Below are 14,126 nucleotides of genomic sequence, written 5' to 3'. Positions count from 1 at the left end.
GGGACAGAACAAGACCTGTTTGATCTTTCTACTCAAAAGCATAAGCAGGGTTTTGAAAGTTCGAGTCTTGGCTACCAGCCAAACTTCTATTATTTTAATCAGCATAATTACATAATGCCAGTTTTTAGTTTCCTAAAATGTATAACAGAATGATATATCACTACAATAACCTTTCCAATCTTAGCTCAGTGAAATTCTTTCTTCCTGTCAATTGGTATCATTATAGGCCTGCTGTAGTTTTACAATTGTAAAGTATGCCTGTCATAATATGAGGTCACAAATATTTTGTGGCGAAGATCAAACCTACTTTCTGCTTAGTGCCTCAGTCACCATAATTACAGTTTTCTTTCTTATCAGCCTCTTGCTAGTTACAACTAATGAGTCTGTCTTAGCCCCATGTATGCTTTGTTTCAGAATTTATCATATTGACCACTAGAGAAACAGAAGTTAACATATTATGAAGTTAATATGAAGTCAGCACTTGTCGTGCAATAGGAATATGAGAAATATACACTAAAAGACCAACTGTATGGAATTAAAGTATAAAAGGGGGGCTTTTGTTTCCACACAGCATAATATGTTAATTTCATGACTTCCTCTATACTGTCTGACATCTGATACAGCATTGTCATCTATAACCTGGATCCCTCCATAACCTTGCCGCCCTTTATTACTGCAACGTCCATAAAGCCAAATCCTCTTCTGAACACCTAGTTGCTCTGGCTCTGGCCGACAGTTCATCCCCCACCCCCTTCCTTTTCTCCAATGTTGGTGTCAAATATTTCAACCTATATCAACTCAGGATGGAGAGGTTGGGGGTTGTAGAATTGACAGCATGAATTAGGGAATAGAAGCTTAACTTGATTTAATGGAGATAAGAGTGTCGGATTGAATTGATGAAAAAGACAGGAGGGCTAGTATGAAATAGAGATGAAGATGAAAGAAGTGTCTCTGTGAAAGGGTAGAGAGTTGCATGGGGTACTGTATCTTTGCAAACTGGGGCTGGAATATTCTGTTGGCTGGAGTCCCCGTCCACTGGCCAAAACATTGGTGGTGAGCCCGCCTCTGCTGGGCCTGGGGAGCCAGACTTGGATTTTTTGCTCCCCAGGCCTTTAATTGGTCATGGGCGGGACTTCCAACTCCTTGAGGCAGGAAGTCCTGCCTAACAGAGCTGCCGGCCAATCAGCAGGCTGGCAGCCCTTAGTCCCAGCAGCACCACCAGGAGCGGTGGCCACTGCTGGGACTGCACCCAGCCATCGCAAGCAAGGTGAAGGACAGCCCAGAACTAAGGTAAGTTTTCAGGGCCTCATCGGGGACAATTGGTCGGTTTCACCACGCAGGCTTTTTGAGGCTTCTGCCATCTGGCCTTCAAGGGTAAAATACCCGCAGCAGTGGGCAAAGGCCCTTAAGCGCCAGTTAATTGGCCACTTAAGGGGCTTGATTGGCCTGGGGTGGGAGGGCTGTTTCTCACTACCGCCGCCCCACGTAAAATAGCAGCAGGGGCAGGAGGGGGTCAGGAACGCTGCCCCCACCACCCCCTCCCTGCCCCCACCACCACCTCCCACTTAATTTTATGCCCCCAAGCCCCACCACAAGCCCGCTTGTTTGGGGGACATAAAATTCTGGCTTGGATCTGGAAGGGATAAGATATATTTGTGAACTTGATGCACTTTAGCAGAATCAATAACAGGGTGACTTATTGAAGAGATAGTCTGGTTTCTCTATTCAAAATACAAATGTCACTTTATTTAATTTTATTTCATTAAGAATTTACTCATTTTGAATACTTAATATGAGCTTGAATTCTTCATTTTTAATGTAAAGATTCAACATTTTTGTATCCCTTGGATTTAAAGTTACAAAGTGCATGTTTCTATACATCAGGGTTATTCTTAACCTGTGAGCTTCTTGGAAGCTCTGCCTGCCTTTCTACAATACATTCGTTACCAATATAGTACAGTAACCATCAATACAGTACATTAACATCAGCATAACAATTATCAATACAGTACATTAACATCACTATAGTAACCATCAGTACAATATGCTTGTTTTAAACAACAGAGACTAATTTCAACCTGCAAAGATTCAATGGCAGTATTTGAAGAAGACTAGATATTTCTACCACGTCCTGATCAATAATCCTATCTCCACTGACAATACTAAAAGGAGATTAAGAGTTGTTCATTTCATTGTTGTTTGTAGGACCTTGTCAGGTTTAATTTGGCTGCTATGTTTCTGTCTAACAGTGACAGCACATCATTGTAGTTCATTGCAGTTCATTGCTTGGGGATGTTTTTAAGATAAGGCACAACATAAATGTTAGTTGCTTTTCTTTTAAAATGATCAGTAAGTTACATGTATCACTGACAGCTACTTCTGTTCAGCATTGATGATGTTTTGCTTATCTTTTACTTCTTTTGAGTTAGGTTAGTAATATTTTCTTATCTTTGACTCAGTCAGTTCTGTGTAGGCTGAGCTGCTCACTTGTTGAATTTTCTGTTTTGTTTTTCTGATCCATCTAATTCTTCTTTTTTCTCACCAACAGCTCCTCTCTCCTGTTTTTTTCTGACATCCCTTTAGCCCTGAAACTATTTTTAAAAAATAAGAATGATGTGTTAGATACATGAGCCTAATGATTAACTCAGAGCCACCCTTATTTCCCTTCCTCTTCACTAGTGAGTGCTGACCTGCATGGTTTGCAATTCTTCGGGCATATTCCACCATTTAAGGATTAATGTAGGGCAGCGAGCAAGATTAAACCCTACTTAAAATCTGATAGCACTTTTTTGCATTCTTGAAAATGCAGGATGCTCTCAGTGTAACAGAAAAATAATTATCTTAATGTTGAGGTTAATTAGTCTGTGAAAGATGTTTTTAATATTAAGTAGGAATGCTGATTCCTGTAAACCCTGAAATGCTGCCAATGGCAACATATTCCCATCAGAATTAAACATACGTACATACGAAATAGGAGCAGGAGTAGGCCACTCGGCCCCTCGAACCTGCTCTGCCATTCAATAAGTTCATGGCTGAACTGATTACTCCACATTTCCACCTATTAAAGGTGCAGAAATATTACACCACATGAAAAAATCCAGGCAAAATCTATATATATACATATATATATATACATATATAGAAGAGATAAGATTGAATATTTACTTTGACAGTAAGTTCCCTGGTTGCACTGAACTGTTTAGAATGCACTGAACCTCTGTTTATGTGGCTTAGGAGCAGTTTGATATACATTAAAACTGCCCACAACTTTTCAAGTCATGTCTCTGGGAATTGCCCTGATTTCAGAACTTGGGGCTGGATTTTAAGACCTCGTCACCGATCTTGGCGGCACCTGCGCAGGCCGCACGCCAAAGTGTTACCGCAATCTCCCGCGCGGCGCCTCATTTAATAAGACGGGGCAGCCCATTCCCCCGCACCTCCCCCCCCCCCCCGCCCCAATCATGCGGAGGGGGCGGGCTTTCTGTCGCCAGCAATGGCGTCAGCCGCCTGTGCGCAGGTGCTGGCACTATTTTTAAAGGACGGCCAGCCCTGCCGACACATTTAAATTTTTAAAGAAGGAACCCCTCCAAAAAATTAAATAAATAAATTTATAACGCCCCTTTCCCAACCCCTCCCCGTAACAATTATCGTAACTATTTTCCCTTTCCCCACCCAAAACACTTACCTTTTTCATCTGACCTTCCCCCTAAACTGCACAAAATTTAAAGGTCAACCCTTCCCATCATTCCCGACACCCATTATATTTATTTGACCCTGTCTCCCCACCCCTGGACTGAAAATTGTAACTCCTCCCCACCAGTGTGGCTCCGCATTTCCCCAGACAGGGATTTGAAGGTGTCAGAGTGCCGGCTGCCACACTGAAGATCAAGTAAGTCTAATCAAATGTATTAATTTTATTGATTTGAATATTTTAGTTGGATCCCCTCGCCCAGCAGCGAGGGAGGACCACCATGGAGCCTCGCCACCACCGGGAGGGCCAGGTCGGGCCCTCCCAGCGTCGAGGCCCGTGGCGGGCGTCATCCAGAGACATCTTCAGGCTGTACCCAACCCCCCTCCCCTCCCACCATGGAACCTGATGCCTGGGTACATTTGCTAGGTTCCTTATAATGATTTTATCCTTTTTCATTTGTAGTATCTCCCTTTTCAGTCTTCCCACCTCAACATTGCTCTTTGTAAGCAGCAAGGAAGGTGTGGGTTGGGCTGTGAATTTCACCATGGCCTGCGAAGAATGCAGCTTCCAAGTCTGAGAGGTTCATTAGTCAATTTTTCTTTCAATGAGGCAAACGGCTCAGGGAACATTTAGATGTTTCATCTACCAGCCCCAGCTATACAGCAATGAAACTTAACCACCGAGAATGATAGGACTAGATCTTGACTGCGCAATAGTAAAGTGGATGACAGCAAGTCGGCAGCCTGTGTTATATCACTACAAAAGGATTTTATTTTCACTGAAGTCAATCGGGAGAGTTGTAAAGCAGGCTGCTCACTCACTATTACTGATTCTTCGCTATCACATCAAGTCAAGATCAACCCTGTGCAATTTGAGTGCGAGTGAAGAAAGGCAACTTGTGGCATTCAAATCAAATGCTCTATTATAGTTAGAGATAGAGGAACATCTAACATGTAATTTCTCCATTTCAACTCTTACAACAATTGGAGGTTCTTGATGAAGAGTACAAAAGAGTACAAAAGCAAGGAGGTTATGGCAAATCTTTATAAAACACTGCTTTGGCCTCAACTGGAGTTTTGTCAAATTCTGCAACTTTTGGAAGGATGTGAAGGCCTGGGAGAGGGTGCGGAAACGATTAACAAGAATGGTTCCAGGACTGATGGACTTCAGTTATGTGGATAGATTGGCGAAGCTGGGGCTGTTCTCCTTCGACAAGAGAGGGTTGAGAGGAGATTTGATGGAGTATTCAAAATCATGAGGGATCTGGACAGAGTAGATAAAGAGAAACTGCTCCTATTGGCAGCAGGATTGAAAACCAGAGGATACCGATTTCAGGTGATCAGCCAAAGAACCAAAGGTGACAAGAGGAAAAGCATTTTTTTATGCAGCGAGGATCTGGAATGCACTGCCTGCGAGTGTGGTGTAGGCAGATTCAATCGTGGCTTTCAAAGGGAATTGGAAAATTATCTGAAAAGAAATCATTTGCAGGGCTATGGGGAAAAGGCAAGAAACTGGGACTAGCTGAGTTGCTCTTACAGAGAGCCAGCACAGATATGATGGCCCTAATAGCCTCCTTCTATGCTGTAACCATTCTATGATTCATATATCGCAAGTTCTTCTATTGAGATACAGACCTAGAAAATAGGTGACAGGTTTAGATAGAGGATTTGGATCGGCGTAGGCTTGGAGGGCCGAAGGGCCTGTTCCTGTGCTGTAATTTTCTTTGTTCTTTGTTCTTGTTCTTTGTGACTGGCAAATCTCTTTTCATTTTTTATGTACAGGCGGGCATCACTTACGATCAGCGAGTGAAATCCATTCCTGTTCACGTAGCTCCCACAGGTTTACAAGAGGAACCTTCAGTGCCACATGAGTCCCATCAGTTACTGTAAGCACCTCGAGGAAGACAGCTACACTACAGAAGGTCAGTTCCCTCTGTCTGTGCTTGATCAGCGACGTATTGAATGAAATGAACTCAACAGCCCTGTGGAACAGGGCATCAGTCACCTGCCAGCATCTATTCCTCACTGCCCCTTGACTGATGTGGCACAGCTCCTCCGTCAACTCCAAGAACAAGGCAGGCTCATGAAGGGTCAGAGCTGTGGTGACCATCTCCACCATGATGGCCCCACAACTTGTGAACCGAGGTTTGAGATCAGCCTGCAGCAAGTCAAAAAGTCGACCAATTGCACTGTTACTGAGGTGTAGGTGGCGAACAGCCAGCTCCTCTGACATCTGCCCTCATAGCTCATGTGGGGCCTGCACATTCTGGGCTGAATTTTGTGCCCACGGCAGGGCTCCCAGAGCCAGGCCAAAAAGGCAGGGGGAATCCCATCTCGGCCAGCTGGAGCTCCACGGAACGATTCTACGGTGTCGGGCCAATTAACAGCCCACCACCAGGATCCCCGTCCCTGAAACGACAGGGATGCCACCTCCAACAACTGCCAGCCAATCACAGGGCCGGCAGCTGAGTAGTATCGGCAACAGCACTGGGAGCGGTGACCACTGCTGGTACAGCAAGAGGCTTGAACCCAGGCCCAGCGCTGGAGACCAGATCCAAGGTAAGTGAGGTAGGTTGGGCCCCAGTGAGGAAGGAGGGATGGTGGTGTTTAGTGCAGGGGGAGGGCCCCCACCCAAACCCACTCGTTTTACTGAGTGACCTCCCGCATGGCGGAGGCCCCCCGTTGCTGGTTTTTAACCTTAAGGGCCTCGATTGGCCTCTAGGTGGGAAGGCCGTCTTCAGCCTAAGCTGCCCCTGATAAATTTGCATTGCGACGGGGCGGCAACGGGTCCTCCGTATCCCCCACTGTTGGATCCCATTAGTTACACAAAGAGAGACGAAGTCCGACTGTAGCTTTAAGAAACTTTATTGCAGTACTTCTTGGTTACATCATCAGCAAAGCAAACAACAACAACACCTGGGGTCTTCTCTCCTTTCCCCTGCTCTCTCCTGCCTAAGCAGGGAAATCAAGCCTTTCTTATAGTTCTTCATACACATCAGTGACACCCCCTTTATGTTTCTAATTGGTTTACAAACTCTGCAGTTTCTTGGTGTCAGGGCCTGATTGGGGTACTGCCTTGTCACCCTCTCCTCAAGCAGTTTCTTATTCCCCTATCTCCTTGGAACGTTAGGCTGATTGCTATACAATAGACTATTATGAAGCGGCTTACAACTGTCCTGTTAGTTTTCTCTTGTTAGTCTACTCCTACTGATAATCTGTCTGTGCAGCCCTGAAGCTATGAATAAGCTGTCCCTCTCTGCAGCTCCGAAGTTAGTTTGTTAGTAGTACATGATTGATTAAATATTTCACCTTAAATGTCCCCATTCAGCCTAAGCTGCCCCTGATAAATTTGCATTGCGACGGGGCGGTGATGGGTCCTCCGCACCCCCCACCCTCCTGTCACAATTCTCTGGGCCCCCTGCCGATGAATCCGTCTCGGGCGGGAGTGGGGGGGGGCAATAAAATTCAACCATCTATAGGCAGGGTACCTGCGAGTAGAGTACCTCACTCTTTGTACCCCGAGCCTCCTCCTCTTCTTTCTCCATCATTAGAAAGAGGAGTTGTGTTGGCCAGGAAATGAGCCATCCTTCAGGTTTTTCTTACAAGGGGATGATTTCTGCAGCAGCTGGGCACATCTGTGGTCACTGCTGGTCAGCTGATTAACGCTGAACTCATGTGACTATTGGTGCCTGTGCATCTGAGAATCAGTTCAATGAAACACCATTGCAAGCCCCTCCCCCACCTCTGCCTCCCACCTCATCCTGAACAAGTGCAAGTGGAAGCAACTCACTTTATGCCTAAATTTCCGTGACCTTTGACTTGCTGGCATCCATACTGAGCTTTCGGTGTGTGCAAATCAGGAGGAATCTCAGGGCCAAACTTTTCAAAGTAAATGGGTTAACATCTCTATTCAAATAGTGAGGAAAGGCACTGAGTCAGAACCTGTTAAGAATTGGTACATTAATATTCAAAGAGTTTAATTTCAAGGCTAATATGATGTAAGTGAGATGGAAGAAGTGACATGTACATGGAATCTACTTTTCCAGTTGTTTTTCATAGTTTACTTCAATAACATGCCTAGAATTTGATTCAATGAGTTGTTTGGTGGTTATTAAGCATGATGTCAATCTTGTGGCTGGTTTTGGGTGGTTCAAACAATATAACAAACTCATATTGGAAGAAGCTTCAAAGGAAAATCTTTATGGTTGCTCTGCAAGGCTATACAATTGCAAAAATATCCAAAGACTCTAGCTTTAGTCAGAAAGGAATAAAGAAATTGCATTTATAATTAATTGTCTGAGGTCGTGGCTTCCATCCCTCTAAAGACAGGAAATCCCAACTCCAAGAGCCGCTGGCCAATCAGAGGGTCAACAGCTCTTCAGTCCCAGCAGCACCACCAGGACCAGCGGCCACTGCTGGGACTCCAGCAGTCCCAGAAGCAGCCACCACGAGGAGGCCCCAGAGTGCAGGTAAGTGGGATCGAGTCTCACCAATCATCCAGGTCCTGGCAAGGGAGCGGAGGGTCAATCATGAGGGCAGGGGGGGAATCTTCCAGCAGCGTAGCCCATGCCACTGGGGGGGGGGGGGCCTCTGTCAGGCACAGGGTGCCCGATCAGGGGGAGCATCCCCCCCACCAGCCGCAGGGAGGTCACCAGGTTTTACTGGGTGGCCTCTCCAGGTGGCGAGGTGCCCATCCGCCCACTGCTGGTGAAATACCAGTGGTAGCAGGAAGAGGCCCCGAAGTGGCCATTAATTGGCAAATTAAGGGCTTCAATTGGCCGAAGGATGGGATAGCCTCCCAACACCTCCCCTGCCACTGGTAAAATAGCAGCAGGGGTAGGTAGGGAACATGCATGGCACTCCCTGCCTCCCACCTGATTTCTCCCCCATGCCTCCCATTCATGCAGCCGGGGGTGGGGGGGAGGGGGGGGGGTTGCGAGGGAGTGTAGTTGAGTGGCCTGGAGATCAGCGCTGTATGAGGGATTATGGTTGATGGGCCTGACGATCAGGGCTGAGTGGAGGGATTGGGGGTTGAAGGGATTTGGATTGTAGGGCCTGTATTCTTGGGACCTGAAGCCACAGTGATCAAGTTGGTTATTGTGGTAAGTTTCTTTTACATTATGGGATGTTTATCCATGGGGCAAACCCATGTTGCTGCAGAGACATGAAGCTGATATTATTTGCATATGTAAAGGGCCTAATGCTTACTTCAGGCATGGGAAAAGAATGCCTCTTGCCCGTCCTCACCCATTATGGTGGGCAGTGTAGTATAAGGATGTAAAGGGTTAATACCGAGGACAGTGAGAGAGACTCCTCCCACTGTACGAGCGATGATGTAACAGTCACATGAGATAGGCTTGAGAAGAAGAAAGTAGAGCTGCACAATGGATGCCAGTTTAGATGGCTTGCGGAGAGTGTATATAGTAACTGTAAGTAATAAGGAGTTGTTAGTTAACATTTAACAGAGTCTAAGACTTTTTCTAGAACACACTATAATGCTACTAATATAAACCCAACAACACAACAGGTGGAGCGTGTGCACGCTTCCTGCCCTCCATTTTGGGGCCTTAGGTGGCTGTGTAGCGCCTGAAAATTGTCTCTTTCCCTCCCACCTTATTAGATTGTCACATTTCACCAAAGAGGCCTCCATCGCACTCCAACAATTTTGCACTCAATCAATGTTATTGTTTCAACCCAACTTTGAAAATAGTTTCTATCACTCTGTCACAACTATAAACAAAAGAGAAAGAAAGATTTCTCCTTCAAATCTTGTTCCCACATGGATTTAATTGTCATAAGACTTTCAAGATTACCGTAAAATGGTTTGATTTTTATTCACTTATACTGGGCATATAAAGTCCTCGAGGCGGCCAACATCCCCAGCTTGTACACACTACTGAGTCAGCGGCACTTGAGATGGCTTGGCCATGTGAGCCGCATGGAAGATGGCAGGATCCCCAAAGACACTTTGTACAGCGAGCTCGCCACTGGTATCAGACCCACCGGCCGTCCATGTCTCCGCTATAAAGACGTCTGCAAACGCGACATGAAATCCTGTGACATTAATCACAAGTCGTGGGAGTCAGTTGCCAGCGTTCGCCAGAGCTGGCGGGCAGCCATAAAGACAGGGCTAAAATGTGGCGAGTCGAAGAGACTTAGTAGTTGGCAGGAAAAAAGACAGAGGCGCAAGGGGAGAGCCAACTGTGTAACAGCCCCGACAAACAAATTTCTCTGCAGCACCTGTGGAAAAGCCTGTCACTCTAGAATTGGCCTTTATAGCCACTCCAGGCGCTGCTTCACAAACCACTGACCACCTCCAGGCGCGTATCCATTGTCTCTCGAGATAAGGAGGACCAAAGAAGAAGAATAGTAAATTCTTTTAACAAAAGGAATATTAAAAAGATTGCAGTTTGAGTTTCCTTAAAACAAAAAAGGGTGAGACCAGGAGGACCCAACTGTCCACTTCAGGCATCACAGGGAGAGTAGGCAAATTGAATGGAACCTGCAGACCAGGAAAACCAGCCCCTGCATCCCTTGTCCATTTATTCCCCTCTCCTGTCTCCATGTCCAGCAGAGAACATCTGGTCTAGAGTAATTCTGTTATACCAGTTTCATAATTATGTATACAGGTTTACTGCATTAATGTAAGCTCCTGCAAATACTGCGAAAGCAAGTTCTACATCTTGTAAATCAGTGTAAAAATTCCAAAATAAATCACGCCTTCCTATGAGACTGCAATGACATGAATGCAGTTTGAGGAAAGATAATGCAGTATTGAGTGAGTCCATACGATTTTTAAAGAGTATTCTGATATGTTTTGCCACAAAATCAAACGCAAGCTGTGAATTTGTTCTAAAAAATTAATAATCAAAGACGGCAGCTAGAATAATTGCTGTGGAGAATGTCATCAAAACATGGCATAGATTTCAAATTAAAAGCCTGGAGGAGGAGGAGATGTCAATGTCAAGGACAAAGAGCTGGATTCATTACTGCCAAAGAAGCTAGATAATAAGTTTCATCCTTTATTTTTGCTTCACTCAGTGAATCTGTACACAGACAAATTTATGTTGGTTGGATTTGACTGGAAGGATCAGACAGCAAGGGTCAGTCCACATTAGAGTGTAGGGCACAGCGTGATTGAGAGGAAAACAGAGTTTGACACAAAGAGGCCGCAATTTTACAGTCCCCAAACGAGTGTACTGGTGGTGGAGTGGGTAAAATTGAGTCGAAGGCTGCAATTTTACGCGGGTCAGCGGCAGCAAGAAATAGCCCACCCGCCCCAGGCCAATCAAGGCCCTTAAGTGGCTAATTAGCTATCACTTATGAGTCTCCTCCTGCCACCGTGGGTATTTTACCCTTGGCAGCCGGACAGCAAAGGCCTCAAGAACCCCACCTGGTAAAACCAGGTGGCCTTCTTGCAGGCTGATGGGGTGCCCTCCTGATTGGGCACCTTGTGCTCCGTGGAGGGCCACCCACAAAGCCCCAACCACCCCCAATGCACAACACTCCCCCCCCACCACCGCCCCCAACCAACCCCGCATTGCCTCACTGTGACCCGGCCAATTGTCCCTGACGAGGCCCTAAAAACTTACATTTTTTCCGGGGCCATCCTTCCTGTTGCCCCTGATGGCTGGGTGTAGTCCCAGCACTGGCCACCCTTCCCAGTGGCGCTGCAAGGACTAAGAGCTGCTGGCCCGCTGATTGAGCGGCAGCTCCATTAGGTGGGACTTCCTGCCTCAAGGAGGTGGAAGTCCCGCCCAAGACCAATTAAGGACCTGGGGAGGGAAAATCCTGGCATAGCTCCCCAGGCCCGGTGGAGGCGGGCTCGCAACCAACTTTTCGGCTCGTGGGCGGGGCCTCCTGCCCAATGTAAAATTTGGCCAGAGAGCCATTTCTGAAGTTTGACCCACAGGTTCCTGTTGAAGTTCTGGCCACTGTCCCATTGCCGTTCAGGATGCTTGACCCTGTCGGAAATCCTGGGGTTTTTACATTTGAGCAAACTCAGAACTGAACCCCCACTGGCCTGTGCCTGGGTAGGAGAGAGACTCCAGTGAGGGGAAGGGGGTGCGGGAGAGGGCAATAATATTTAACTGCCGACAAACTAGCTGGGAAGAGAAAATACAGGTGCAGAATGAGCCCAAAGAATTGATAAAAGGAGAACATGGGAACATTTTGAGAAGAATTTTGATGCACTCCAATGGAGCACTTATTAAATAGAGGGAGTGGTAAAAGACCCCTAAGTTCTGCTGTGGGAATGCTATAGAAGGAGGTGGCCATCCATGCCAGTATATATATATACCCCAGGCTAACTGTCCAGTCCTGACTGGAGGCAGGCAGCCTACTAAATCAATGAATTGGCGAATTAAGGGTCACGTCCTGTTCCTGCAGGCATTTTACCAGCATTGGGATGGGCCCCCGCCGCAGGGGGAGACTGACAGGTAAACTGTGGTGGCCTCCTAGTGGGTACCAGTTGTGGGGAGGGGGCCTTCCTTAATAGCCGCTTCATGGCTCACAGCAGGGCCACCCAGCGGGAAAGGCTTCCCCCACGACTCCAACCCCACCGCTGGAGGGTTCACCCTCTTCATACAGCGGGACCTGTCTGGCCCTGGCAGAGTAAATAGAATAACACTCACCTGGCCTTTGAGGGTGCCTCACCCCTATGGCGAGGCACCCTCTTTTTCCTGCAGCCTCAGCAGTGGCCGCTTCTATTGGTGGTGTTCCCGAGGCTACCGAGCTGCCGGGCCTCTGATTGGGCAAGCAGCTCTGAGAGGTGGACCCGCCATCCTCAATTGGACGGCAGTCCCAGTGGCAGTCTCTTAAGTGGCCACCACCAGTAATATCCCACCTGGAGTCTCACCGTCCATCCGCGTGGCTTGGCTCCCACTTTTGGTCCCGGAGGCGAGACAATCTGGGATTTGGAAAAATTCAGCCCTTCCTCTCAGCTTCTCACTATATGCATGTGCATGCCACTCCCTCATTCTTTAACCTCAAATCTGGATCTCTCTCCCCTAAAATGTTGTTGAGGGTGGGATTCAATTGAAATTTCAAAACTGACCTAATTAAAACTGATAATATTTCAAATTTTTCACAGTCCTGATGAAAGGTCACAGACCTGAAGCATTCGCCAGGATTTAGTGCAGAGGTGGTGGCCCCACCCACTAACTGGAAAGTCATGGGCGAGCCCACCTCCGCCAGCCCTGGAAGCCTCAACCAGATTTTACAGTCATCAGGCAATTAGTTGCCTGAGGTTGTGACTTCCGCTCCCCCCACATTCACCCCCTCCCCGGCCAGGCAGGATGCCCCCCTCAAACAGCTGCTGGCCAATCAGAGGGACAGCATTTCTTCAGTCCCAGCAGCAGTAGGTCCAGGACCAGGAGCAGCACTGGAGGCTCGAAGTAAAGATAAGTGGGGGCGGGGTGGGGCTTGCCAGGGCCAGTCGGGCAGAACCATTCTGATGAAAGGTCACAGACCTGAAACATTAATTCTGCTTCTCTCTCCACACCTGCTGAGTATCTCCAGCACTTTCTGTTTTTATTTCAGATTTCCAGCATCTGCAGTATTTTGCTTTTATAGAAAGGAGGAATTGCTGGATCTGGTGCTGGTAAATGAGGTGGGCGAAGTAGACCAAGTGTCTGTGGGGGAGCACTTGGGTAAGAGTGATCATTGTATCATAAGGCTTAAACACGTAATGCAGAAAAGCAAGGAATAATATAAGATAGAACAGTTATATTGGAAGAGGGCTAATTTCAATGTAATGAGAAGGGACCTAGCCAGGATAAAATGGAAAATAAGACTGACAGGAAAACCTGTAACAGAACAATGGGTTATCTTTAAGGAAGAGATGCTTCAGGCACAGGCTAGGAACATTCAAACAAAGGCGAAAGGTAGGATAACCAAAAACAGGGCTCCTTGGATGACGAGGGAGATAGAGATTATTATTAAACAAAAAAAATGGTGTATGATGCATGTCAGGCAAATTCTTCAAGTGAGAACCAGGCCAATTAAATTAAGTTGAGAGGAGAGGCGAAGAGGAAAATAAGACTGGCAAAGAGAGAATATGAGAGTAAAATGGTCGTCAACATAAATCTTCTACTGGCATGTAAATAGTAAGCGAGTGCTAAGAGGTGGACTGGGGCCTATTATGGACAAAGTGGATAATATATGCTTAGAGGCATAGGGCAAGGCTAGAATTCTTAATGAGTACTTTGTATCGGTGTTACGACCAGGTGAGAGGGTCTAGGGGTTCCCTTGCAGCCTTTGCCTGGTTTAACCGTAACAGGGTTTAATTTTTTTTCAAAAACACCGTATTTTAGCTCCCCCTTAGTGAATCCTTGTTCACCGCTTTCCAATTGTAAGGCAAAGAAATCAATTCCGACAGGTTTTCTTAGATTTTAAACAAGAAAGGTAGAAGGTTATTAATCTTAAACTCTAATCCG

The sequence above is a fragment of the Heterodontus francisci genome, chromosome 13, assembly GCF_036365525.1.
Source record: "Heterodontus francisci isolate sHetFra1 chromosome 13, sHetFra1.hap1, whole genome shotgun sequence".
In the NCBI taxonomy this organism is placed as follows: Eukaryota; Metazoa; Chordata; class Chondrichthyes; order Heterodontiformes; family Heterodontidae; genus Heterodontus; species Heterodontus francisci.
This window is presented reverse-complemented; position numbering follows the sequence as displayed.